A 27,493-nucleotide genomic window follows, 5' to 3' on the forward strand; every position below is an offset into this window, starting at 1 on the left:
GATTTTGTTGCAGACCTTTGGAGTAAAGTTGGGTATTATATTTCCACAGGCCATGGCTGAAGTGCACATGGATGTTTGATGGTGCGAAGCCTCCTGGGGTACTGCTGGAGGACTGTATAGGGTAGAGGAAGCCAAACCCAGTGCAGCTTCTGGTGCTTACTGGAAATAGCTCCTGATCCTTTGTGTGCCCCCAAACTATGCCTAGTATTACTCAGAGATTGCTAGTTGGCCTGGGCCAAAACTGCCATGATGCAGGACAACAAGCCTTCTGGACAATCAGTAATTTGGAGTCTAAACTCACTCCCTGGCCTTGTTTTTATTGTCAGCATAGAAGTGATCTCAACAAATGGAACTTGTGTTGCAGTTTCAGGAAAGCACATTTTTTTAAAGTAGTTCTTTCAATGGTCTCTTATATTAAAAGGGACTACAGACTTCTTTCTGCTGCTTCTTAAAGACCCGGCAGATTTGTGAATGGCATGTAACTCTTATGAACTTCAGATTAGCTTCCTATTCAAGCTGGAAACAGAAACAGTCTCAGGCTGGTTTTTAGCTGCACTCCAGTGTTCCAGATAATTTTAACTCCATTAAATATAATGGAGTATACATAGGCATGCAGAGAAATAATTCATGGAAAAGTAGTTACATCTGAATAAAAGTATCAAAACTGAAAAATTAAAACAGAGATCTAAACCCAAACTTAGTGACTCAAGCTATTTCTAATTTAAAGGCTACTGAAAGTACTCAGTATTTATTTCATCTGAATTTGATTTTCCTCTTTAAATTGCTCCACTGAGTTTATTGATTAACTTTTGACCAAAACCTGAAACCAAGTCCACACAACTTATTTTATAGATTTTCCTTTCAATTTGTTCTCTCTCGGCAGATTTAGTTGTTGATTGTTTGATGGACAAGCTTTGCTTCTGATTTTTCTAAGTCATTTTCATTTCCTTTATAACATTTTGAAATGTCACCTGATGTGTTCACTCTGATAAAAAAGAAGAAATTAGTTGTCAACCAAGACTGTTTTAAATATAAAGGAAAAGGAAAATAAGCATTTAACTAGTACACCTCTCTAAACTAAATTGCTTTATCATGTTTATTAGCTTCTTTGGAATTCACAGAGGAAAGAAATTAAGAAATTTCATGGTTTATATTTGTAATGACAGCTTCGTTTTGAAACATAAAAGACCAAATTTGCAGCTCTCTTAGTCATACCTTCAAAATGAGTAGACTACTTTTTTAGTAGAAAAGTTATGGTTATATTCTGATACTCCTGGACACAAAGTCTGCTCTTGGAATGCTACATCAGACTGTACCTTCCTACCAATAAATCCATCCCCGTACTGGAAATTGGGTAGTTATAATTGTGATCACCTCATTAATGTATGTAAATGTTAGCTTCTTTTCTTGCAAAGAGATATATCTGCTCACTCTGCAGTTTCAGTAAGACTGGAGTGGAAAGCTCGGACTGCTGAGTCTCAGCAAGGCTGTCCAAATACTGAACTTGGAAGCTGTTCCTCCTCCGCTTAGAGCTCTGGCAAGCAGTCAAAGCACCTACAGTAAAATCACATCCCAGACTTCTGTTGTTGCATAAAGGGGGCGAGTTCAGATAAGAGTAAGAGAATAGCAGATAAGAAAAAAGGATAAGAATTCTACAGGTTTTAATTTCCTTTAAACTTTTTTTTTCTTGTGCAAACTGTTGCTAAATTTAATATTCATTAAAGCCTAACCTAGAGCAAGAGAATGGTAGATTTTCCTACATTGTATCACTTGAGTCTTCAAAAACTGATCTGGACCAAGCACTCTAGTAAAGTATAATCTATGTGTTAGGAGAAGGATCAAGAATACTTGTACTAAACAGAGTTCAAATCCTTATAAGCTCTTCTGGAAAAAAAAAAAAAAAAAAAAAAAAAAGGGTGCTAGACTTCTGGGATTTTTTCAAAGGATTCAGAGGGGTGATATTTAATTTAGAAGCAGATGGGGGGAAGTAGGGAAGAAATTTCAGGCTCTGTTGGTTACTGCTCTTCCACAGGCTGTCTTTGTGACTGTGTTTAAGTTGCTGGGTTATAGCCAGACTGTCAGATAATGCTTAACTCATCAAAATCCTGACTGTGACTCTTCAAGATCTGTACACCTCTAGTTGCCAGTGTTCAGGAAATGTGAATTCAGACCAAGAGAAGTACAGAGATGGATTATTATGATGCTTGGGTAAATGGGGAATCTAAAGGAGAAGAGTAGAAGAGCTTGGATTATTCAACCAAGGAAAAGAAAGACTGAAAGGGTATGCTTTCTGTACATAAACACACTGAGGAGGACAGAACAAACCAGGGAAGGAAAAGAGCTACTTAACTTAAAGATAGTTTTAGCACAAGTACATATATATGTTTAAATGAGCCATGAATAAATCTAGGTGGGAAGTTCGGCATTCCTAATTATCAGAATATTGCAGTGCAGAAACAACCTTTTCCGTGGAGAAGCTGGGCAAAAAGCCTAACCAGTTTTAAAGTGTAGTTTGATCTGTTTATGAAAGGGATTATGCAACACGGTTGCCTGCAGAGCTGGCTTTAGCCACTGGCAACAGTAGGCAGTTACTTAGCTTATCAGAACTATTGACAGGGGATAGGGCTCCAGACTTTATGGGGTACAAAACCCCTAACGCATACTGTCTTTTCTTTTGGCTTTTCATTGACTTGAATACTAAAAACTTCCTGACAAGCAGAAGCAACAAACTACTGCCTTAAATTCCTATCACCAGTTTTTCTCTCAGCAGGGTCTGACAAGGCCTCCAGGTTGGAGAAGTGTCATATCACAGCATCTCCAACATACACCCCAGCCTCACCTTCCCTCACGGACATGATTTCGGCATGCAACTCAAAAGTGTACACAGTCTTGCCTCAGAGGGGACTATTGAGATCAATGACTATTTGAGTCTGCCTAAAACAAGCTCTGTGCATATGTGCATGTGTCTTTCCTTGGGCCTCTCTCTGTGTCATCTAAAGTTTAAGGGCATCCTAACTGAGGAGTTACAATTCTTCACTTCTCTGGCAAAATAAGGCTATCAGCCTGAGCACCACAATCATGGGATCCAGCGAGGGCCAGCTTGAGCTGTAGCTGCCAGTGTGAATGCCCACACAGAGATAGTCTCTTTCTGAAACAAGATCAGATTAATTTGGCAAATTAGGAGATTGCTGACAAAGACTGAAGATATTCCTGTCCCCATCCCAGATCATACATATTTTCCATGACTCCAACCCAGTCTCATGCTGAATAGCAACTCAGATGTCACCATGAGGAGTTTGACACCATCATGACTTGATAACATAGGATGTCTTTCCAGTCCTTGATTTCTAAATACTTAGGAGAAACTTTTCCCTGAGTTTCTCTTCTCCTATACAATAAATCGGAGGCCTATTTTGCACTATTTTTGTTGAGGGAAATGCTCTAATAATACTAAAGTATTCCAGTACGGTAGTATTTGAAATGTGAGTGAAGTATGAGTAGTGAAGGGTGCAATTTGATGGGCATTTCTTTTGGTATGAGAGCCAGCTTTTACAAAACCTCGGTCCTTGGTCGCTATCTCTTGTTCACATGCTGCTTCAGTTTACACTGGCCTAGCTGTTGGGACGCTCACAGTGAGTCAAGCTGGGGGCTGAGCAAGGTTAGAAAGAACATGGGAAAATGTGAATGCATTTACTGAACCGTTCCCCTGTGTAGCTGTACAAAAAGTTGGAATAGGAATAAGTGAAGGAAGGGGATGGAACAATAGATGCTTAAATGAGACTGCTGATCAGAGAAATACTTGTTAAACTACAGCTTGAGGTGTAGCTGGACTGTTTGAAAGCAAAATTATCTGGGGGCTGAGGGAGCAGTAGAGCAGGACAGTCTGCAGAAAAATATTTATGGGGAAAAGGGTGTGATAGAGGTTAGTTAAGATCTACTTTAGCAGCAAATGAAGCAAAATGGTGTTCTAAAGATTGAGTAGAGATGCTAATGAAATATTAAATCATTGCCAGAAAATAGGATACATCAGTGTACACAATATTTATGACACAGATAAATTATATATCCTTCTATAAAATAGAATGAAACTGTAGCAATTGAAGGAGATGCCTTGAGGATTCCAGATACAGATAGTTACAGTAGAAATTGGATAGTATCTTGTGTATGGATAATTAGCATCAGTGCATTTCACACAGAAGTACATTTACTATTAATCATACAACAAACATCTCTGGAATTAAGTTTTAGCTATTTCTTCTTCTGCTTGAGAATTATTTACAAAGTACAGGCTCATATTTCCTGCAGAGGCTGAAGATGACAGGAATTTCAGTACTGGGCTTGGTATGAGCAAGACACAAGATCTCTTTAAAACACTTATTCAAGAAATCGGGGAATAGTTATCAAATTCACTGTCCCTTAAAAAGAACAATTCTGTGAATAATACTTAAAATCATCCTTTATAAAACAGTCACTTCTTTCGGGTAAACAGTTCTCTGAGTCTAACTGCATGTAATTCACCAGTAGATACATAATTATAACTATACATCCCACGATGACTTCGTGTGTGGTAAATGTCATGCAGGAAATGAACAAAGAAATAGAATTATATTAGAAATGAAGTGTAACTACAGCATCTTAAAATCACTTTCTGAAATTATGACTCTCTGGTCTGTACATTACAGGAGTTCTACAGTCCGGGTTATAACTTTTTGAAAAATTATTTCTAAGTCTCTGTTTTATGTAAATTACGTCCTCTTCTGGGCTCAGTAGCTTTGGCACATTTTATCATCCTGAGTAGGTTGAAGTTTGTTAGTTTTCTTTGCTTAAAGCAGAGGCTGGAGATTTTAATGAGTACTGCAGTAGTACATTAGGCATTTTTTTTTCTGCTCATTTTAAAATGACTTTTCATAACAAAAACAAAAGTGAGGTGAGTCTCTTCTAACTGCACAAGGACTCCTCAGGACTAGTCAATCTTATCAAATAGCTTCTGGCAATCTCATACATTTTCAATTACAAAGAAGTAGCAGACACCAGCACCCTATCTATGGACCTAATTGTTTAGAGTATTTAGAGGCATTAACTAGTTTGGTGCACTGAGATTCAGTTCATACCACCAGTTCTGGCTATGAGCAGTGGAGAATGCTTTAAATGTATACATCTTAAGGCAATCAGCACTTTGGACAGTGAAAACCTTAAGCTAGGAAGCCGGGTGCCAAAGGGTAGCCCCTTTAGAAACAGTGCTAAGCATGTTGGGTACATTTTTGTAAGTGATTTGTAGTCCACTGACAATAGGGAGAGCCTTCAAAAGCACAAGTTAAGAGTTAACATAAAGGAGTTAACGCTTTTTAAGTGTTGTATCATTGATTTTCAAGTCCTTAAACAGCCTTCCCAGAGAGAAGCTGGTTTGGAGCTCTACCTCAGTAGACATTTCAGAGCTAAAGGCTCTTAGTAAAGATGTAATAGGGTGAGGGATGTGCTGTACTGAGGATGAAAGACAGTTTACATACCCTTCCACTAATTCCTGGAAGGGATGAACTTTGACAGATTTGTGGAAGTGTAAGAACTGCCTGAAAATGTGGCGACATTTCCAGTAGTAAATAAAACAGGCTGTGCTGGGCCTGGGCAGGGAGGGGGGATTGCTACAGTGGTGGCTACAGCAGTGGCCCCTGTGAGAAGCTTCTCGAAGCTCTCCCAGCTCCAAGTCTGACCTGCCTCTGCACCAAGGCCAAACCAATTTGCAATGGTGTCCACGCCTCTGTGACAACGTATTTATGAAGGGGAACCTGGGAGGGGAAGTTGGAGTTGTGAGGAGAACTATGCAAACACCGAGGTCAGTGGAAGAAATGGGAAGGAGGAGGAGGGAGATGTGCATTGGAATAGAGACTCTCTTGCAGCCCATGGTGAGAGGGCAAGGCTGTCCCCTTGCAGCCCATGGAGAAGCACAGTGGAGCAGATGCCCACCTGCAGCCCATGAAGAACCCCACGCTGGAGCAGGTGGATGCGCCCAGAGGCTGGGACTTTGAGGGAAGCCCCAACTGTTGTAGTGCGGCACTGGGAGGATTGCAACACATGGGAGGGACCCATGCTGGAGCATCTTGGGAAGAGCTGCATCCCATGGGAAGGACTCATGTCAGAGAAAGTTCATGGAGGACTGTCTCCCATGAGAGGGACCCCATGCTGGAGCAGAGGAAGAGTCCGAGGAGTCCTCCCCCTGAGGAGGAAGGAGTGGCAGACTGACCGTAAGCCCATTCCCTGCCCTCCTGTACCACTGGGGGCAAGGAGGTAGAGAAATTGGGAGCAAAACTGAGCCCAGGAAGAAGGGAGGGGTGGGGGAAGAAGTTTTTAAGATGTGGTAATACTTCTCACCATCCTACTTTGTTTGTTAAGTGTTGTTGTTAGTGTTTGAATTAAATTGATGGGTTTTTTGATTCCCCTAACAAGTCTGTCTTTTGCACATCACCATAATGGGTGAATCATCCCTCTCTGTCCTTATCTAGATTCCTGAGTCTTTTGCTTTATTTTCTCCTTCCCATTCCTGAGGGGGAAGGGGTGAGCGAGCGGCTACATGGTGCTCAGTTGTCTTCTGGGCTCAAACCACAACACAGGCCAAGGGCTGCTCTCTCTCCATGAGGCCACCCAGCAAAGCATGTCCATAGGACTGAATGATCTTAGATCCCAAAACAAAGCAGCAGCATCCATACCACCTACAGGACATGGTCACTGGCTCACGCTAAACCTAAAATCAAGCCTGGGAGGAATGTTAGTTGGCCTGGGGCAAAACTACGGAGCACGCTTACAAAGTAATGGTGTGAACAATTACATGTCAATGCCCAAAGAGCTCCCCCAGTCCTGTTTGTTTATGGTACAGACTTAGCCAAAGACTACAGTGAAGCAGATGCCTAGAAACAGCAGAATTACAGACAGCAAAGAGGGCATCCAAGGCAGTGAATACATGCGGGTTTGTGCTGGATAAATCACTTCCATACTGAGATTCAGTGGATTAGGCATTTGTTTAAGATTTGAAAAATAGGTTTCAAACCTTACATGGCTGTTCAAGAAACCTTAGAAAAGTAGGTAAACTCCAAGTGTTCAGACATTTTCTCCTTTTTAGTGGGAATGATGGATTTTGTGAAGTGTTAATGACATTTAAAGTGTCAGATGACTGCTGCATTTTCTTTCTCAGCTTCTGCTGTATATCTGCTGAGCTATGTGGTGATAATTGGCAAATACCTTCTAAAAGCAAGGTGATATACAAATATATGTGAATCACCAACCCACGTACAATCTATCAACAGGATAGTGCTGTGCTGGATCATTTTTCAAAAACTACTGTACTTCACAGGTATCGAATGGTCATGACAGCATAAGGGTAAAAAAAGGTTTGGTCAAGGTTGTGGCCAGTTTCCAATATGTCTTTTGCTCTAAAGGTTGTCTTTTCACATTTAATTTAATATCCTTATTATAATAATATTGTGCATTACTGTAAAATACGGTAAAGTCTGTGGAAAGTCTAGTCTATAAATGGAATCTTGAAATCTTCACTCCAACAAACACTTATGTGGTTTAGTGAGAATGAGTCAGAGATGACCAGCTCATACAATGTTCCTCAAGAATTTGACCGGTCTCTGCACTAAATAATGGATATTCTGTGTGGAATACTTGAGAGCAAACCTAAGAAATGTTAAACAATTTATTTTTACAGCAGCAGATGTTAAGTCGTATTTACAGTCCTACAGAGCCTACTGAACCTCATTACAACATTGTTACAAGGGCAGAGTTCAAAAGAAGATATTTTGTGAAAGACAAAAGCCTCCGTTGTCACAGTGTAAGAAATGAACCTATAGTGCTGAAACAGATTTTTCAATTAAAGAAAAAAAGAGAGAGAGATCAGAGCACTTGAAGAGTCTATATGTTTAAATGTTTGCTGGTGATTAAAATTAAATCTCAGCAGGGCATGAGCTTCTGTAAATGGACCAGATCTTGAACTCATCATGACAGTGAAGTGGGTGCTTGTGCATTATGCCAGAATGAAATCCAGACTGACATGTTTGACTACCCAAAGAAAAGTTACAGCTGGAAGATGGTCATTCAGAATTCTTTGCAGTGCACCAGAGATAAATTCCTTTTCTATTGTTTTCATTGAATTAATGCCTTATTATACAAGTTCAGATGTCTTCTGGTGCTGAGTATCTTAGTGGCTTTAATTTGCGTCTTCTAAGAATGGAGATCATCAATTTATTTCATGTATCTTTCAAAAAATAGACTGTTATGTTATTTACATCAATTTACAAATGTGACTGATGGATAGAAATAAATCTTCCAGTACATTCACCTCCTCATAAGCATGTGTTACGAGTTGTTTATTGAACAAAGTTCTTTGCATTGCTGTGCTTCAGCTATTGAGAAAGGCAACACTACACAAATTGGCATAGCATCTGTTAGGTTGTGCAAAACTATACATACTTTTATTTTTGTCAGAGAGCTGCCTGAAAAATGTTGATTTTATTTGCATATAAAACCATGACAAGTGTTGTTTCATGAAGTGATGATGTTTTTAATGTTGATTTGTATCCTTCTGCCTATGTGATTTGTGTGTGTGTGTGAACAGGTTACTGAAGACATGCTAGATTAAAAGATACATATACTAAAATATATATATATAAATCAAAAAAACATAACGGCTGTGGCCAGGTCTGACAGGACAAAGCACTATTTTCTGTTTTGCCTAAGATGGAAGCTGGCATCTTTTTGGTACCTTTGCTATAGAAGCATCCAGCAACATTGCATTCAGAGGCATCCAAAGAGTAAGGCCACCTCCGCAAGCTGAAAGCAAATTCCTGGGAGATATATCAACAGCTCATACTGGTTTGGTATGTTTGCTCTGCTCACTAGCTGTCCAACACAAGTAGGGGAGCGCAACAAAGGTGATGCATTGTAACTTATAAATTGCAGCAAGCAGCCACAGCACATTGAAATGTGTCTTCACCGAATGCCTTTTATAGCTAATCAGGTACTTCAAATGTCTTGAAAGTGGAAAGATGTAGTTTACTTCTAGAACATTTGATTTCTTTCTGTTTACTATATTTTTAATGTAATGGCTAGTATCTAGTGAATAACATGTGTGTTGAATCTTCTGAGGCTATTTTAACAATATTTATATTTCAAATTTATCTCTAAAATAAATAATTCAATCCAGTATGCTAGGTTTGGTTTATTTCCAGTAGATGGTTTGGAAAGATACAGTAAGATTTGTAAGCAGCAATTTCAAGCTATGAAAATCACTAGTTAATAAAACACTATATTTACACTTTGCCAGGTATAAGTAATGAATTATTATCAACATTACAGGACTACAGATTTTTTAAAAAATGTATTATTTCAAAATCAGTACTGTCAAAGAACACAAAGCATTTATTTGCTTTCCCAAACACTAAAGAATTTGAAAAACTATCACTGGAAGGCACAATGCAAGCTTTTCTGTGTACACACCTTTATTTCTTTTGGAATGAAAAGACCTCACATTTACCTTTAAGAGAAAGTGATTTGTAGCAGTTTCTCATGCACAGCATTCAAAATAATGTAATTCTAAGAAAGTATGTAAACTGTGATAAGCATGTAAGCAAACTCAATATTTGGAAACAGATATAACGTGTTTCTTTTGGTACATGGATTGGTGATATTCCAGTATTCCAGAATGGAAATTGACTCCTTTCTCAACTATTGGAGACTGAGGTTTGTGGAGGGATTCCTCTCCAAAAATTCTTGAAGGGAAATGAAATCTCTGTCTCCCTGAGTCACTGGTTGTTTGTCAAGCCAATAACCTCCCTTTCCCTCAGTGCTAAGGATCATCATGTGACATTAAGTGTTCTAACTGCACTACTGATCTGCAAGTCTGATTTGCAGTCTAGATCTGATTTCAGTCTCAGTGTGGTTTTGTGCTGTTGGATATCTTCACTCTTAATGTCACCGGACTCACAGATTACAGCAGGTTATGCCAGTAAATGAAATCAAATGGTTGGTCAGCTTCTGCCAACAGTGATTGTGTTGTGAATATAGGATTGATCGAGCATAACCCTCATTTGATTTACAAGAGTGTTCTGGACATTAATGTGTCTTTTTCATACATGTACATATGAGAGACATCTAACAGTCCATGCTGTAGTTGATTTTCTATCTATTTTTTAATCCTGCTTCTTTTCTATTATTTTTCTTATACTAGTTGCAGACTGCTAACCTGTAAGTATTGTTGTCATCTCATTAATCTTTCTTGTGCAATATTAATACTCTTTGAATCTTTGAGATTTATCTGATATTCTCGGATTTATTATAAATTAGCACCAGAGATCTTTTCAGGTTACCGAATGGTCTAACACTTTCAGGGATTTGGGGCTAGTTCTATAATGTTTATCTCCAGAAGATGTTTCACATTGTTCTTGCCAGAAAATACTCCATCATTCTCAGGTGGAGGAGAATTTAATACAGGACTTTGGGTCCCCACTGACAATCTGAACAACAGGCATCAAAACTAGGCATAAGGATTGAATCTGTATGTGGAAGTGGTTGCAACAGGTTCTGCTTCAGGTGCTGCAGATTGGCTGCAGCCAGGCTGAGTTCTGCTTAGATTGAATGGGTGGAGACTGTCCAGGTGCCTGAATGGTGGTTTGTTCCACATATGCTGAATACAAGGGAGTCCTACCAGACATTCTTGCTCTTCTGTGTGTCTCTTAGAGCCAGATGTCTGCTAGTCTCTAGGAGTCTTGGTCTGTCTTCTGTAATCAGGTTCATTTTTCTGTCCCTGGGATGTCTGAACACCAGTTGCATGGGGAACAAACAAGATGAAATAGCAATATAAATATATATCAAAGTTATGACTTAATAGACCTAATAAAGACCTGATGGGATGATTAATCTGTCAGGAACATTAATACAAACAGTATAACTTGTTCAGGACAGGTAGACACAGAAAAGGATGTAGGTGTTATGTGTTACCTTACAGGTAGGTGTCACTTGCTCTGAGGTTAAGCTGCCTCATTGATCCTGAGTAATATTTAAAGAAGAAAAAGTGCTCATGTGCTGATGGGGGCCCACCTATCAAGGATATCATGTGACGAATCTTTTGTGAGCAGAATTAACCAAACATCAGTACTCAGTGCCATCAGCATACTTTGATTACAAAAATTTCCACATTGGGGAAGGAATACAGCTGATGTCAGGGAATATGGCTAATTTTTTAAAAGTTTTAGTGGAAATTTTTTGTTAAAGAAGTTGGAGAAAGCTAAGAGAGATGACATTTTCCAGATTTGAGCCTCATAATTTGGTAGAGCCTAAAGGAAAAAGTAACAGTTAAAAACAACTTGGGCACTTCATGAGTGATCATGAAGCAGCAGAATTCATGACAAACAGGAAGAGCCGCAATGTGCTTCAGAAGAGCAGAATATAGAAATTCAGACAACTAGTAAGTGAGATCCTGTGGGAGACAATTCTGAGAGAGAGATAAGCACAGTAGGCAGTTCTTTAAAGGAACTATGTTAAATGCAAGTTTATGCAAAACTATGCAAAAGAAACTATGCAAAATTGCAAGTTATGACAGTGCGGAGGAAGAATAGGAGCTGTAGATCACTCACCAAGGAAAAGACTTTTAAGAAAGATGAATGGATGAACATTTGAGGCCAAAGAGAGAAAGTCAAAAACAGAGAGTGAAACCATATGATGCATAGGTGACATCTCCTTCTCTGGATGTTAGTGCACTAACAGGTAGAGGAAGATAAGGAAAGACTTGGTCCGCTTCTCTGCAGAGTGAAGGTTATTGGCAAAACAGTGCTTGGAAAGCTGGTAGGTTTAGTTCCTTCTTTGTTTCACTCAAAAGGTCAATTGTGAGCAGATGGTATCATGAAACCAGTATCACAACAAAAAGGGCAAGAACTTGAGAGGTGAAAGAAAACATTAGAAGTTATGCAAGTAAATGAGATATTTTCTGAGCTAGTCCAAAATGACATTCCAAAAGTGTAGAAAAGGGTAGAAAGAGTGCCCATCTTTAAAAAGAAATAGAGGAGGAGGTTAAAATTATAAGTCAGATAGATAGTTAATTTCAGTTCCTGTAGAAATAATGGAAAAATAATTAACATATTGGTTGTGAAAATTTAGAAAATAGTACATAAAGAGAATGGACTGGTCAATAAAAACCATGTCAGGCCAAAATAATTCCATTCTGTCATGGGATAACATTTCATGTGGCTACAGAAAAACAGTTGATGTCACATCTTGATTTTAGTAAGTCTCCGGACATGGTCTCGTAGAACACTCATAAGTAAGCTAGGAACATATGGTCTAGATGAAAATGTTGCAAGGGAAAGAAATCAAACTACGGCAATACATTGAGTGGGTTTTTTTCAGGAATATGTCCTTGTTCCAGAATTAGTTGATATTTTCTTCAATGACTTGGCTGATGGAAAAGTGAGGGTGCTTATTATATTTCCAAGTGATACCTGGTTAGGAGGAAATGCAGGAAGAGGATTAAAACTCAAAATACTCATGATAATTTAGAGATCTGAGACAAACCAGGATGTCATTCAATAAGAAAAAGTGTGTGGCTCCATACTCAGACACCAATAACCATCTACCCAATCACAAGCACAAGAATGCCCATGTAGCTTGTTGGTTGTTTCTTTTCAGAAAAGGAGTGAGGAGCTTATAGAACATCATGAGATGAACAGGAGTTGGTAAGGCTATGCAGCTGTGAAAAAAAATTTGTTGTCTTGCATTGTGATGATAATTCTCAAGGAAAAGAAATCAATTTCTAGTTCCCTGGGCTACCTGCCTGCCCTGGTATGACCCAACCTTCCACTGCCCCTTGCAGTTTGGTATCGGGCACTGGTGAGCTCCTGTGACACCTCAGACTGTAGGTATCCTCATGAGCGACCTGTACATTTAGCTACTTTTGTTTCTGATCTGCTGAAGTCCTGATTTTTTTTACTTTAAAACTGTTAACTCAATGGAAAATATTCTATCCTGTATTTATGCAGTAGCTTATTCCTGCCTAGGAGTTGTAGCATCCTGTAACTGTCCTACTGAGTAGCAACACCACTAGGGTGTGTGACAAAACAGCTGTGTGACAAAAAGGGCTTTAGAATTGGATTCAGATTTGCTGAAAAGCACACAGCATTTTGTAAAAAGTGTATAATTTCACTTTTAGAACTACCGAAAACATTTCATAGGGAGTTTACTCTTTTTCTGTTTAAGACTTTTCCTTGAGCAGGTGATTACCCTCACCCCCCATAGCTATATTCATTATCCAGAACTGCCCATTAGGTAGTTTCTGGAGCCAGTTCCTGGTTCAAAGACTCTTCATAGGTATTTCAGTCCCCAAAATGCCACCGTGGGTGAACGTTATTTTCAGGGAGAGGGTGGAAAAACTGATAATAGAGAGTGTTACAGAGCAATTCAATAACAGATAGTTGAGCTGTCACTGGGACAGACTGCTCCAAACTCCAGCAAAGCCTTTCACCAGGTAGATACACTTAAAAAATATAAGACATTTTGAAGGTGTCTGCCACTGTCATTTCCCATCTACATCATAGTAATAGAAGTGAGATAAGCTTTCACACTACTGCTGATATCTGGAGGGTTACTGTACCATACCGGACTGGCACATGTTCTGTTTGTGAAATACGATGTGCAGTAAATGTTTTCAGGAAAATTTTAAAGGTATTTATGAATTACACTGGAATTATTTTGGATTTCTTTTCCTTCTCTCAAAAAGATGGTCTGGCTGCAGTGCAATTAAACAAGTCAGTCTCTGAAGGGGAAATACGAAAGTGTTATAATATTAGAAAGCACTTCTGATATGTCACCAAGTCACTGTATAATGCATTAGCTTATCCATCCTCAAACTTAACAGTCAGTGCTAAGACCTACTACAGAAATGGATCTGACTTCTAATACTGAGAAACTAAGGCCTTACAAATAGATTTTGCATGAATAAATCACATTAAAACTTCCATTTCAAGTCCTCAAGCTGATGTGAAGTCTTTGGTAAAAAATATATATTTTATAAGAAAATGAGAAATACATTTGTCTACAATTTTATTTTCTATTTTATCTTCTATTTTCTACATTTGTCTTATTATTATAATTTTAAATCTGGAAGCATTTTGAACCTGTTTAAGAGGTTGGGATGTTAAATTAATCAGAGGTGATGGATTAGTGGCCAGATGAGATCAAGTGCTATCATGAATTATTGTGATGTGACCCTGAATTTTAGACATTTATAAAGCAGCATTTCTATAGGAAGCAGATGATGGAACACCATTTTCTTTCTGATTTTGATCTTCTGTTTGTAGAAGGGGAATCAGAAGCATTCAGTAACTGTATGAAAGTCTTTGAGGAACTCTGTCTGTGAAAATCTACGTATTGTTTCAGCAGGTGCTTGGAAGAAGCACACCCACCAAAACTTTCCTGACCTCCAAGAATCTGCAACCTGGTCACTCTGAGGTGGAGTCCTTATAATGAACCTGCCACCTAGGGCCAACATAAAGATTTGTGCAACAGGCCTGAATCTTCCTCCCACTTTTTTCCCGGTGTGCTTCTGTGCATATCTCCAACTAGAAGGATTATTACTAATTGGATATGGTATATGGGACTGAACTAACTTGCCTAAGGAAAAAACTACACTGAGATATTTTTACATTTTTGAGACAGGTTGACAATAGCCAAAACCAATAAAAAGTAATATGTTGTCACTGCAGTGATGATGAAAGTTATAATAACAATTTCATTTGTCAAGAGAGATCTGACTGGTTTTGTTCTTTTGATAAAGATGAATAAAAACTTGAGTCACACATTTTATTAAATAGAAAAATGTAATTGTTTTGTTCTCTGGTTTAGGAGGACAGATGGAGTGTAAAACAGGGCAGGTGAAGGAGGCTTGAACACAAATTTGTAACAACTTAAAAGTCACATTCCAACCTGTAAGTAAGAGCCATGTGATATCAATAAATCATAGCTGTGTGGCACATTTGAGCTATATATTGGATATAAAATAGCAATTAAATGGCTGGAAAGCAGCTGCTTGCCTGTCTATAAGACATCTGGCTTTTTTCCGCAGCTCAGGAGAAACTTGCTGCTACAGCCAACTGTTGTGTTTCAGGGACCTGTTTTATTTTCCAGCATAAAATGTAAGTGCAATGTGACACAAAGCAATTTCCCCTTTCAAATTGCTTAGAATTTTTATGTTCCCTTTTTTTGGATCTCTACTGGAGAAACCTCTGCTGCTTTTGCCACCCTTTTCTGCTGCCCTTCTGATTTGCCCCCAATCTACTAGTCAGACTGGTTTGATCATTATATTTGACATAGATTCTGCACCTTTGTCTTAATGGTGCTTTTATTATTTAACACAGGCCAGGGAAAGATCATGTTAAATGTTGCTTTATGAGCCAAATACAGCCACCTGAATGCTGCGGAGTCAGGAGGCTCTATCTACTGTTGCGTGTATTGCACTGCCTGTCAGTGCTGTCTCCTGGTGCCCTCTGTTAGCCTCAAGCCATAGGGTAGTTTTCTTTATATCCGCTGATTTCTCAATCTCATGAGGAATGCTGAAGTGTCAAGGAAGACAACGTGGAGACATTTATTTGCCTGAGAGACACACAATACTACAAAGCTACAGCTCACCTCACAAGCTATAATTCTTCTTTCTTTTTTTAAGGAATACAGGAAATACAATTTCCTTTTTAACATGAGATGAATGGAATTCCCTTCTGTCTTTCTGAAAACCACTGAGCTAGCTGAAAAGTCAAAAAGCCTTCCACTTCTATTTTCGATTTTTCTTTTCCTGTTTTCAAATTTTCATGAGGGACCCACTGACAGAAAATGAAGCTGAACCTAAAGATCATTCTACTGCTTGTCTGTTCCAGGCTGGTTGGTATATAAAGGTTAACTTTTCTGGTGAGATGAAATACTCATATATTTTTCTTGTGAATTTTTTAGGAGCTAGCTGAGGTATAATCTGGCATTCCGTTTATCCATGTAAAAATCAAACTAGGTTTTTAATGTGTTTGGGTTTTTTTATGTCTTTCAGAACAAATTACAGGAAAACATTGTTACATACTGTTCTGGTAACACAGAATGGACCATTTTCGGGTGGAATGAGTAACAAAGTTACAATCATTGTCATCTGACAAGATCCTTAACATGATCTTTTACAATCCTTGTTCGCTGCTGGGTGACAAGGTTTGATTTAACTACAACACAGATAAGCAAACTGTGCACTTCTGAAGCAATACCCTGCGGATGTCTCACAGAACATGCAGCAAACTCACTTTTAGCAGTGCTAAAATGAAGAGCACTGCAGACCTTAGTAAATTCACTCCCAAGTTATCACTTTAAATTTTCCATTAAGTTATAATAGCAAATGAATTCACAGACTGAGATAACAGATTATATAAGGAGTTATTCAACTATGTTATATTAGTCTTCAAGGGTTCCTTCAGAGTGAGAGAGAAGCTGTAGCTGTATCAGAAAAAAGTTTCTCCTTTCACAGAATTTAGTCCAAAGCATGTTTACTTTGGAAACTCTCTCCTTGATTGTGATGCAATGGGAAGAGTTTTCACAGTGGGCAATTAATTTTAATCAAAAGCATCATCCATTTTAGCTAAGAAATATGTATGTTCAAGCAGTTTTGAAGAATGCGTGGACCCTTTTGTCCTTTAAAAATACATAATCTGATTTGGCAGGGCACATTTGTAGTGTCACTGTGGTATATTTTCTATTAAATGTATTTAAATACTCCCATTCTGGAGAAAATAAGCTAGATGCGCTGGTTTGAGACATTCATTAAAGCATACTCCAAAACATGTTTTATATGAAAAATGGTTTTTCTACTAAGAATGATTGGTATGTCAAGAATTTCATTTCAGGCAACGTTTTCGTTATTAGAACAAGCTTCTGTTGTCTACACAGGGGTTTTGTTCAGAAAGATATAATGCAAGATATGAAAAAAGCATCCTTCCAGTGTTCTTATCTACTATGCAATACTTCTATTGTAAGCATAGATAATAATTCTAATATTTTTTTCATTTCCTTGGGTGCTGCTTCTTACTCACATCTTATAACGGTCCTCATGATTTTACTGCTGCCTCTCTGGGGGCTAGAAAAATAATCAAAGAGCTTGTTTTTCAGTGAGCAGTGTACTTGTTTATTGAAACCTTAGAATCAGATGCCTTAAAGGTGATCTTTTAAATCCCTTTTTGTCTTTTTGTATTTCCTGTGTAAAATACAAAGACTATCACATTAAAACATGTTTTTCTTATGGTTTTCTGCATCATTAAAACTTGACAGGCCCATTTCTCTCCTGTTTCCTTTTGAAAGAATACCAGTTTCTGAAAAGAGAGGAAGGAGGGAGTATTGAAGTAGGTCACAGCCCTTGGTGACATCACCATGCCAGTCCTCTCAAAATGCCCCAAGAGCCAAATCATCCATAAATGGGGATAGTTTGTTCAGTAGGTTTCTGTGGTTTCTGTTTTGTTTTGTTCTTGTTTATATCCTGTCCCACCCTTGCCCTTCTGGAAACATTATTTCTCTCTCTTTTTGTACACTGATAAGTAAGTTTCAAAATTTTCTTAAATCAATACAACTCTGCAGTGCTGAACTGTGTAGGGACATAGGTTTCTCTGGATAGCAGATACATGTTTCTCTTCATCATGGAAGACATCTACCACACTTTATTACTACAGTGACTATTTTTAGACAACCCTTGCTTCCTGAACAACAACCGCATTTCCAGAGACTGTTTGCACATGTCAGCAGCAGATAAAGTTAACATGTTAAGCTACTGAGGCAGCTAAGGAATGGGGGTAATGAACTGGATGGTGCTTGCTCTCTCATTTCTATTTTTGCTCGCTTTTTTAAAGTTGTCTTATCCCATCCTGACAAAAAAAAACCCTGGCTAAACCAGAAAATAAAAGTGTGTGATACTTGCTGGGAAATAAAACACCTGCTGCCACTGAAAATGGGCTGAGGAGACAGTGATCATCACAAGAACGTCACAGCTATTGGAAGTGAAACACCACACATCATCACCTGATCACGTGAGCTCTCTGGATCTACTGTGAAACCATTACGTGGTAGCCAACAGCAACAACTAATGTTTTTAATGCGTTTTTTTGTCTTTTTTGTCTTTTGCAGAGGTTCAAAATACAGTGCAGTTGATAACAGGCAAAATACCTGGAGCTTCTTGAAACCCAGCAATTGTTTGGACACCATTAGACAAGGCTTCCTAGAAGCAAAGGAAGCAAAAGAATGATGAAAGGGGAAGCTGGGGTGACCTTGATACCCAGTGTCTCCTCTCAGGTCAATGCTAAACACAGCAGGGAAAGGAGTAGAGGCCAACTAGCAGTCTTCTGCACGTCAGCTGAATGAGCTGGATACTGCATCCCAGGGGGGAGTCCGGGGGCATGTTTTAAATACCTCTACCCTATCTCTAACCAACAGGATCCTGTAATTTCCAACCACTTTCCTGCTTGCCTGTCTCTGAATGTCAACAGTAGGTAAAGTTAACACATACAGCAGTTGAACCTTTTAAAGAATCTGCAGTAGTACACTGAAATAAGTTTTTTATCATATGTAATTGTGCTTCATTGTTTAAAGGTCACCTTTCTTATGTACATAATCAGTTTTCCTTGTTTCCATTTTTACTTTAACATCCACCAAACTAAAATAATTAATGAGAAATTAAATATGGGGAAAACAATGACTTTCATGCACCAAAGATCACAGAATCACTGAACAGTTGAGGTCAGAAGGGACCTCTGGAGATCATCTGATCCAACCCCCTGCTCAAGCAGGGTCACTTAGTGCAGGTTGCCCAGAACCATGTCCAGATGGCTTTTGAATATTTCCAAGGATGGAAACTCCACAACCTCTTTGGGCACCCTGTGCCAATGTTTGACCACCCTCACAGTAAAAAAGTGTTTCCTGACATTTAGATGAAATCTCCTGTGTTTCAGTTTGTGCCCACTGCCTCTTGTCTTGTCAGTTAAAGAGGATGTAATACCCTGCAGTGAACCAAGTAGATGGAAGTTAATTCATGTATTCCATTGTAGTGCCCAACTGAAGAATGTAGCACACAAAAGTCTCTGGCAAAGTTCTTGGTTCATTTCTGGGAAAGAATTGAAATTGTACAGTGAAACCTCTTCAGCACTGTCAGCCATTCAGGGATGCAGGATTCGGCACTGGACATATCTTTAATTTGAAAAGTATGAAATATTACTTTCAGTCAACTCGACAAGCATCTTTCTTCTATCATTTAGTCTTCAAACCCACAAATCTCAGCAGCAAGAACCACATAAATCTTTAAAACTGAGCAGTAGGTAGAACCTGCTGCTTTTAATTCTCTTTTAACCTTTGCTAAGCTACTGTTCTTTAAATTGCTGCTACAGCTACTTAATTTTCCTCCCCAGCATTAACAGTTGTCCAGGTTTAGTTATCATTATTATGCATCAATTTTTTCTTCTCACTTGAATGGTGGAAGATAATAGCTATGTCACAGTGATGCAGCACTAACTCCAGGCACCAGCCCTTGTGATGTCATGGCTGTCACTGCAGGTAGAACACTGCAACAGGGGGTGGGTGACTGGGGAGGCTCAGGGTGGGTATAAAATGAGCTGAAACAGGAGGTGGGTGACATGGGAGGCTCAGTATGGGTATAAAATGGGCTGCAACAGCTTTGGCTGGCAGGCAGACCTCTAGGTGACCAAGGACAGGGAGGGGAGGGCAGGGGCTGCTGCCCATGGCAATGGGGGGTGACTGCTCCTCCTTTGTTGTTTCTCCTGTCTATTACAGATGGACACCTGGACAGGGACGTGACCAGACCATGGCACACTCATGTCCTCTCCCTCCTCTGCCACCCAAATGGAGAATGTTGTGACTTTCTGCAAGGACATTGACCTAAGGATAAGAAAACACACACAGCCCCAATCTGTACACTTTCATGAGTCTACAGGCACCTGGAAAGCCCTTACAACCCTGGACAAAGGGAGGTCCACACCACCCTCCCTCTCTGTACCCATCATGGTCTTGCAAGGAGCTGGAGGATCCCCAGAGCCATAGATAAATGGAGCTCTTCACCACCCACCTTCTCTGCATTAAACTTATCTCAGTACAAAGTTCCTGATTCACAAACCCATTGGTTGCTTCTGGTTTGTGCTGTCTTTTTATGGGAAACCTTTTTGGGCTTTTCCTTTTACATAAAGATTACATAAACCTAAATTTCTTAAGAAAAGATCCCCCACTATCTGGCTTTTCCATATAGACCAGCTCTTCAAGGCCAAGGACTCACCTTTCAATACCTTTCACCCCAATTCCAATTCTCCTTTTGGGCCACATCTTTCCAATTGGGTGGAGCAACTTTGTTACCTGATAGCAAAACTCCTTTTTCTGCCATAAGGCCAGAGTCTCTTTTGCCATTCCCTTTTGTTTCATGCTTTTTGTTTAGAGAGAAAGGCAGGGTAGGGACTCTGGCCTAACTAACTCGAGGCTATTTTGGGAAAATCTTCTTAAAGATAGGAAATGGGCAGGCTGTTTTGTTATTCTTGCATGAATACAGACCAAAAATTACTTTCTTACATGAGAAAGCACTGAGGTGGAACTTGAGATCACTTAGAATACAGTTGTATTATGTAGATCTTTTCTCCACTTTGTTAAAAAAGGGTGATTGATAAATGGTATAAAGTAGGCAACATAACTGAAAACAGATGCTGTAACAGAGACAGGGATCTAAGATTTTCTTGGAGATCTAAGGTATGGAATATTGACTTGACCTGGTTGCTATTGTAGTTTTTTATCCCTATTTGTTTTTATGACTATTACAATAGTATCTGGATGTTCCAACCAAGGTTAGGGTTTCATTGCTTTTTATACTACAAAAAGTATAAAATAAGATTGCCCCCTCTCACTCATTGAAAGTTTATATGGTAGTTAAACACAGCACTGACATCAATGATAACATCACAGAAAGATCTTCACAGTGTAACCTGTACCATGGCACAATGCAATCTTAATTTTGGTGGAAGAGGATGGCTCTAAAGAATAAACAGTCCTTATGAGAGCCTATCTTTGCACTAAATTAACCAAGATTCCTGACTGTAAACAGAGAGATCTTGGCTTGCTTCTTCATTTGGCAGGCTACCACCAGGAGTAACAAGTAGTTCAAGATATAGAATTAGAAGTAACATATCAATCAAAATATTTGAAATGCGAGGGTTTCATTTCATCAATACTGCTAATTCTCTCCGTCTTTATGCCTTTATGCAAAGAAGGGTTTACCAAGAGAAACCGTTTGGTGTTTTTCAGATGGAGTTAAGAAAATAATAATTGCCTTTTTAGGGAAGAAAGGGAATAAAGTTAATTTACTTAGACTAAAGCTGCTGTCATCTTTTGCTCTTCTAGTCCTGCTTCTCTGAAGCACAAAAGAAAAGAAAAACACACAAAAGAAAAGAAAAAATATCTGCAAAGGAAGAAAATGTAGCCCATCTTTTCTAGTGTCTCAGAGAGAACATCTGTATTGAAAAAATTCTCAGGCTACCTCTAAGCCATGAGCACAGGATGTCAGAAGTACTTTAGTTGTGTTAGCATGTTACTCCCCTAGGTCTATTCATCTGGCTGAGGAGTACCATTAGCCCAGGGAAAGCACCCTCTTAATACAACTGTACTTCTCCTGTGCCTTGGTAGCCTGTTCACCTCTAGCTGATATATTACACAATCTAGACTTAGACTGTCTTGCTGTCAGAGAAGAACAAGTGCAGAGTAGCATAGACACTCGTGGACTGAGTGTTGAAAAACCTTTGGCATAGGGTAAATAGGTGGGAAAAACAAATTTCACAAACAAGCAGGCTGGTTGCAGTCTGGGTGGTAATAAGAGTCTTTGTTGCAAGAGTCCTTCCAGCAGTGCCTTCAACTAGATCAGGAGACACTCCCCGAACTGCTGTTCTGTTCAATTCTAATAGACAGTTGTACCAGTGTCCTGAGTGACAACTCTAACATATGTGTGATCCATCACTATTGAGTACCTTAAACTAAATAAAAAGCATATCCTATCTTAACTATGTACATAAGATTGTCCTACACAATCATTTCAACACCTGAAGGAACAGTTTCTACTAACTATTGTCAAGTATCTTGTACAGTTTTTTCAATTCTACAACAAGAACCACCTGGTGAGTCTTTAGGATGGCCAGATTCTCCACCCAGGATATTAATCTGCACATTGAAGATGTGTGCAGACCAACAAAATGGTTAATACAAATGGCTGCTGTCACAAAGAAAATTTTCATCTCAGTATTTTACTTTTCAGTTTGTCTGTCTCATAGCACTTTTAGTTTCTTCATATCTTACCCAAAATACATCTTGGTCCTACAAGCACTACCTCTGCCCTCTAGAAGGCTCTAGAAGAAGACTTTCTTTTTTTTTTAGATTGTTTTTAGATCTCAAATTTGGATACTACTATGTGTGTGTCTTTCATTTCGATGGAGTTTGACAATTTTATGTAGCAAGCTGTGTAATGGTCTAAATTGTCTATGACAGCAAAGCCTAGGCCACTGCTTAACAGTATTTACTGTTCCTTACCCTGATCCCTGTGTGATAGAAATGATCTATCCACCTGAATATGAGCATCTGATTCAGAAAGTTAGCAGTAGTTAGTAGTCAAACCAGAGAGGGGGAAAATGGGTCTCAACACTTCCTTTGCTTGAGTGACTGAATAAAGCAACAAGGTATCGTGTTCAAAAGTCAGTTGTCTGTCAACTTGCACTGTGTTCCACTTGCACTCCAGAGGAAATCTGCTCAGTTGCTAATCTTTAATTTGTTATTATTTCTTGCTTTTGATAATCCTGTCTAAATTCAGATATTTACTTCTTATCTTGGATATTAATTTATGGTACCTTCATTATGGCCAAATTTGTAGGAGAATAATTTTTCTCTTAACAAATTGGTTGATACATATTTGATGCAAACATATTGACAAACCACAGTGAAACACTTGCACTAGATTGAAATGGCCTTTGAAATGATGATCTTCTTCAGAATATGCAAATATACTGTAAGGTGCTCCTTCCCATATCCCTCTACCTGGGACATACTCATGATGTCATTTTAAAGAGAACACATGCATAATTATAAAGAACACCCTTAATCTGCATGTCAAATGTATATGATATCACTGATGTTACTTTTTTCTTCTGATTTATTTTAGCCTTGCCCTGGCAGAACAAGAAGGTTACAGTCTCCACATCATTGGCATTTTGGTTGAGGAATCCCAGCTGGATCCTCCCTAGACCTTTCATTTTGTCTGTCACATGACAGTAGATGTGGATGGTGCCCAGCTGAGATTAAAATTACCTTTACTTATATCATGAATAACTCTACCTCTATTTAACATGCAGAATTTTCATTAAAGAATATTAACTATGCAATATCCCTATGTAGAATTTCAGAAGATAACGTACCTCCTGCCAATTCTGAAAATGAAAAGAAAATCTGATACTTCTGTTTCCACTGCTTTACTAATCTCTGTTAGTAAAGTTACTTCACAGCTATGTATGGTAGAAATCACACATGAACAGGTATACAGAAGAGTTGTATTTGCGGTTGCCTTTCAAAGGTATCCTAGACAAAAGGGGTGAGATTTACTAACCAAAATTATATTTAGCATCATTTTAAGACATCCTAGGTCATCCTTCCTACCTCCTTGCTCCAGAAGGACAGAAGTCTCACACAGGTCCTATATTACCTAGTAAACCATGTGCACATGTCTGAGATACTCCATGATGTCTAAAATGCCATTAAAGGCCTATGAATTCAACTCCAAATGCCCCTTGTACTCTTGATATTATGCTACAACACAATTAAGTTTTAACTGAAATTTAAGTTAAAATAATGTTATAATTTTTGTCTTAATTTTCTCATATTTTGTTGTTTTAAACCTCTTGAGATACAGTATTTTAGGGAAAAAAGTATTAATGTGTACGTTGTGTACACTGGTGGGGCAGAAGAGACTGGTGTGCGAAGCCCACAGAGCTAGGATGGAATACTGGCAGCACCTTCAGCCGACCATGCCTCTTGCAGTAACCATTGTTGAACTTTGTTTTGTTCAACAAACTTCAGTCATCAGGATATATTTTACAACACCTACTGCAAAGTTTTTCAAGAAGCTTTAAACATTTTTAATAATATCCTTTCAGATTTGCTTCCTTGAATTGAACTGTTTGTCTTTTTTCCCCAAGCAGGTAAATGAGGACATAGGATCTTATTTGTTTATGGTGTCTTGGATTCACTTTCTTTACAAAGTGACATTGATACCAAATAGTTAAGTTTTAATAATAAGCCCCAAGACTTCTGTCTATCCATCCAAATCAGCAAGCAGTTACCTTTTCTTGACTTGCCCATAGTGGATCAGTGTTTGGAGGAAGAGGTGATACCCAGCTGCTCAGAATTCCTTTAATTCCCTATCATTGTTGAGCAGCTTCCTGTGGTTCTTGAGGAAGAATGAAATGAGGCATCTAATTGCAATGTAGAATTCATTATCCACTCTTTCTACAGGCCACCACAAATTAGCCAGGAAAGGCCAATGTCAAATCATCTGGGGAACTTAACAGAACACCAAGAGTAAGAACAATTATCTGACTTGGATTAATCAGTTTGCTGAATGAAGAATGTATTACCTTAAATCAATTTCAACAGTCCTGTCTGTAGACAGAATTTAAAGTAGTACTACTGAGTGCATATAGTCACAAAACAATGATTTTCAAATTAATTTCAGTCATTAGTACTTGAGGTTTTGCACACACTGCCAAGAAAAGAGCATTTTCCTACAGGATTTTTAAGTTGCCCCTGAAGTGTGGATAAGCTCTAGTGTGTGCAGGTACTGCATATAAATTAGCATCTAAAAGCAGTGGAATGAAAGAGGACCTTTTAAAAAGTGATATTTATTTTATCATGAAAATGTTATCTCAATTGAAAATAAGTTCATATTTTTACTAATTTTATCTTTGATGTATTTTTCACACACTTTATGCAGAAGCAAATTGAAATAAGGGTTTCTTCCATACATCCAAGATAGATCCATTTTAAATTAAAACAAACCTAAGAGCATGAAACTTTTGCTGAAAGCTTGTTTCTGTTTTATTGGCCATGGTGCATTTCAAGATGTCCCAGATGTAACAAAGTATAAAGACAGATAAGCTGCAATGTGTTTATTGCCAGGTAACAGTGAGCCACTCCCAGGAAATTAGATGTAGATTGCTGCTTTCACATTTAGGTACTTGCTTGCACTTTTTTTTTTTTTTTTTTTCCCCCAGACAATTAAAGAAGCAAAGAAGAGTGCTGGAACTGAACAGAACAAAATGCATCTGGGATTGTCTAGGAGAACAAACTCCCAGCTGTGGCTTCATTGTTGCCTCATCTGGCACATGCGGTTGATATGGTCAAAGTACTTGGCTACATGAGTGGATGTGGACAGATCCTGAGTTCAGTGCTGGCTTGTCCAGGGCACCCTTATCCAGAACTTGTGTGCCTGCATTTACCATTGTGTCTTCTGATAGCACCTCATACGTCTGTGTATCACATGGACAAGCTCACAATAGCCAAACTAGCAGACTGGTGGGAAAGTGTGAAGGTCTGGCTGGAACACATTCTTAACACAAGTCAGCTCACTGGACAGAAAGGTTATCTGTGAATCTTGTCTTCTTCACAAGGCTCAGGACCAAAAAATGGGCAGAGAGTGCAGGCAGCCAGAGCTACTATAGATTAACGAGTGACAAGGTACGAATTTGCTGGTCAGCACATACATGGTTTGGGCAGGCCATTCAGAATTCCTGAACATCACCCTGCTAAGCAAATAGCAAATCAGAAACATGCCCCAGGATGTGGCATGCAGTAATCACAAAAGGGCGAGGAAATGGGCTACATTTATGTGTCTTCTCTTCTACTTTGTACAGTTCTGTATTTTACAAGCTTTTCCTTTCTATGGGAATCCTATTTTCAGTTCATATACAAGCACTATATGAGCAAACAGTAGCCCCGGTTAAGCATGTAAATCTATTTAAATTTTAATAACATTTTAGGACATCAAAGGAAATAATAAGTCATGAATAAAGTTTGTCATGGTTTAAAATGGAAAAAAAACAATAAGATTTCCAGTTTTATTGTTCTGCTTTCAATCATCAGAATACACAGGAGTGTTTCAACCTGTAGAGCAGTGTCTTAAAATTAATATGCTATGAAAGTAAAATGACTTTGTTATATTTTGCATGCTTTTCTTCCTTATCCAAGACTCTTCTGACAGCCACCTAATACCAGTTACATTTTCTAATGTCCCTTCTTCTCCTGACTGAAGATAATTGGAAGCATCTGCTCCATTCTCAGAGTGCTCACTCCCATGCTTATAGCTGAAAACTGTGATCACAGCATATCCAAACATCTCTTCATCTTCCCAGCTTCAACATCATTTTCTAGCTCTGATCATGTACTGGAGTAAGGAGTTGGCTATTTTAAGAACTCATTCCTTGATTTATGTCAATTTGAAGAAATTGCAGAATTGCTGTAATTTTCAAGTCAATTCTTTCTCTGCATGCCACCTGTGCACTAAAAAAGATGTGCTTTCCAAAAGAGATTCAGTGATGGGTTCCTCAGTCATTCCCAAAATTTTGTAAGTGTTGCAACTTGGCTGACACACCAGCAGCAGTTCTATGGTACAAAAGACGTTGAGTGTCAGAGGTCTGGTTAGAGAAACGATCAGTCTGGGCATGCCATCCCCTTTGGTTTGTGAGGATCCTCTCAGGCTGACTGCCCTACATACAATCAAAGAAAAGAGATTCTTACACACTGAAGGGACCCAGTAGGCTTATTTTCAGTACTTCTTTTTTGCATCTTTTGCTGGTTACGAGGGCCAAGAGTCTGACATTGAGGACTGTCTCCATGAGTCTGTTCAGCTTGCGACAGGTTTAGTCACAGTGAAACAGGGTCTGCAGTTCTGCAGCAGAGGTTGGTATACTGTATGTGGAGGAGACTGCATTTGCCTATAGGTGGTAATTCCTATTCAGAAGAGTTCAGACATCAAATATGCATATTGCTGCTGCATGGCAGCATTGCACAAAGAAGGCAGAGTTAAAGCAGCTGGGAGACTACCTTAACTCTTGCTTTCCCACTTTTGATAAGTCTTGCAGAAGCTCTAACAGATTTCAACATCCCCCAAGAAACAGGTATCTTGAGTTTAACTTGATAATGCATTTTTTTACATTGAGAATCATTAAGATCTTTAATTTATGTCTACAAGCAAAATAGGTGTCCAGTTTCCCATAATAGTCAATGAGATCCAACCTACAAAACCTACAAAAAAATTCCTACAAAAAAAGTCTAGTATGTGATTCTGTTCACCCTGAGGTAGAGAATCACTCCCTGGGCTCTCTTCACTGACTCTGAAGAGAGATCAGACACCTGTCTCTGAAAT

Source organism: Strix uralensis, chromosome 3 (genome assembly GCF_047716275.1).
Source record: "Strix uralensis isolate ZFMK-TIS-50842 chromosome 3, bStrUra1, whole genome shotgun sequence".
NCBI lineage: Eukaryota > Metazoa > Chordata > Aves > Strigiformes > Strigidae > Strix > Strix uralensis.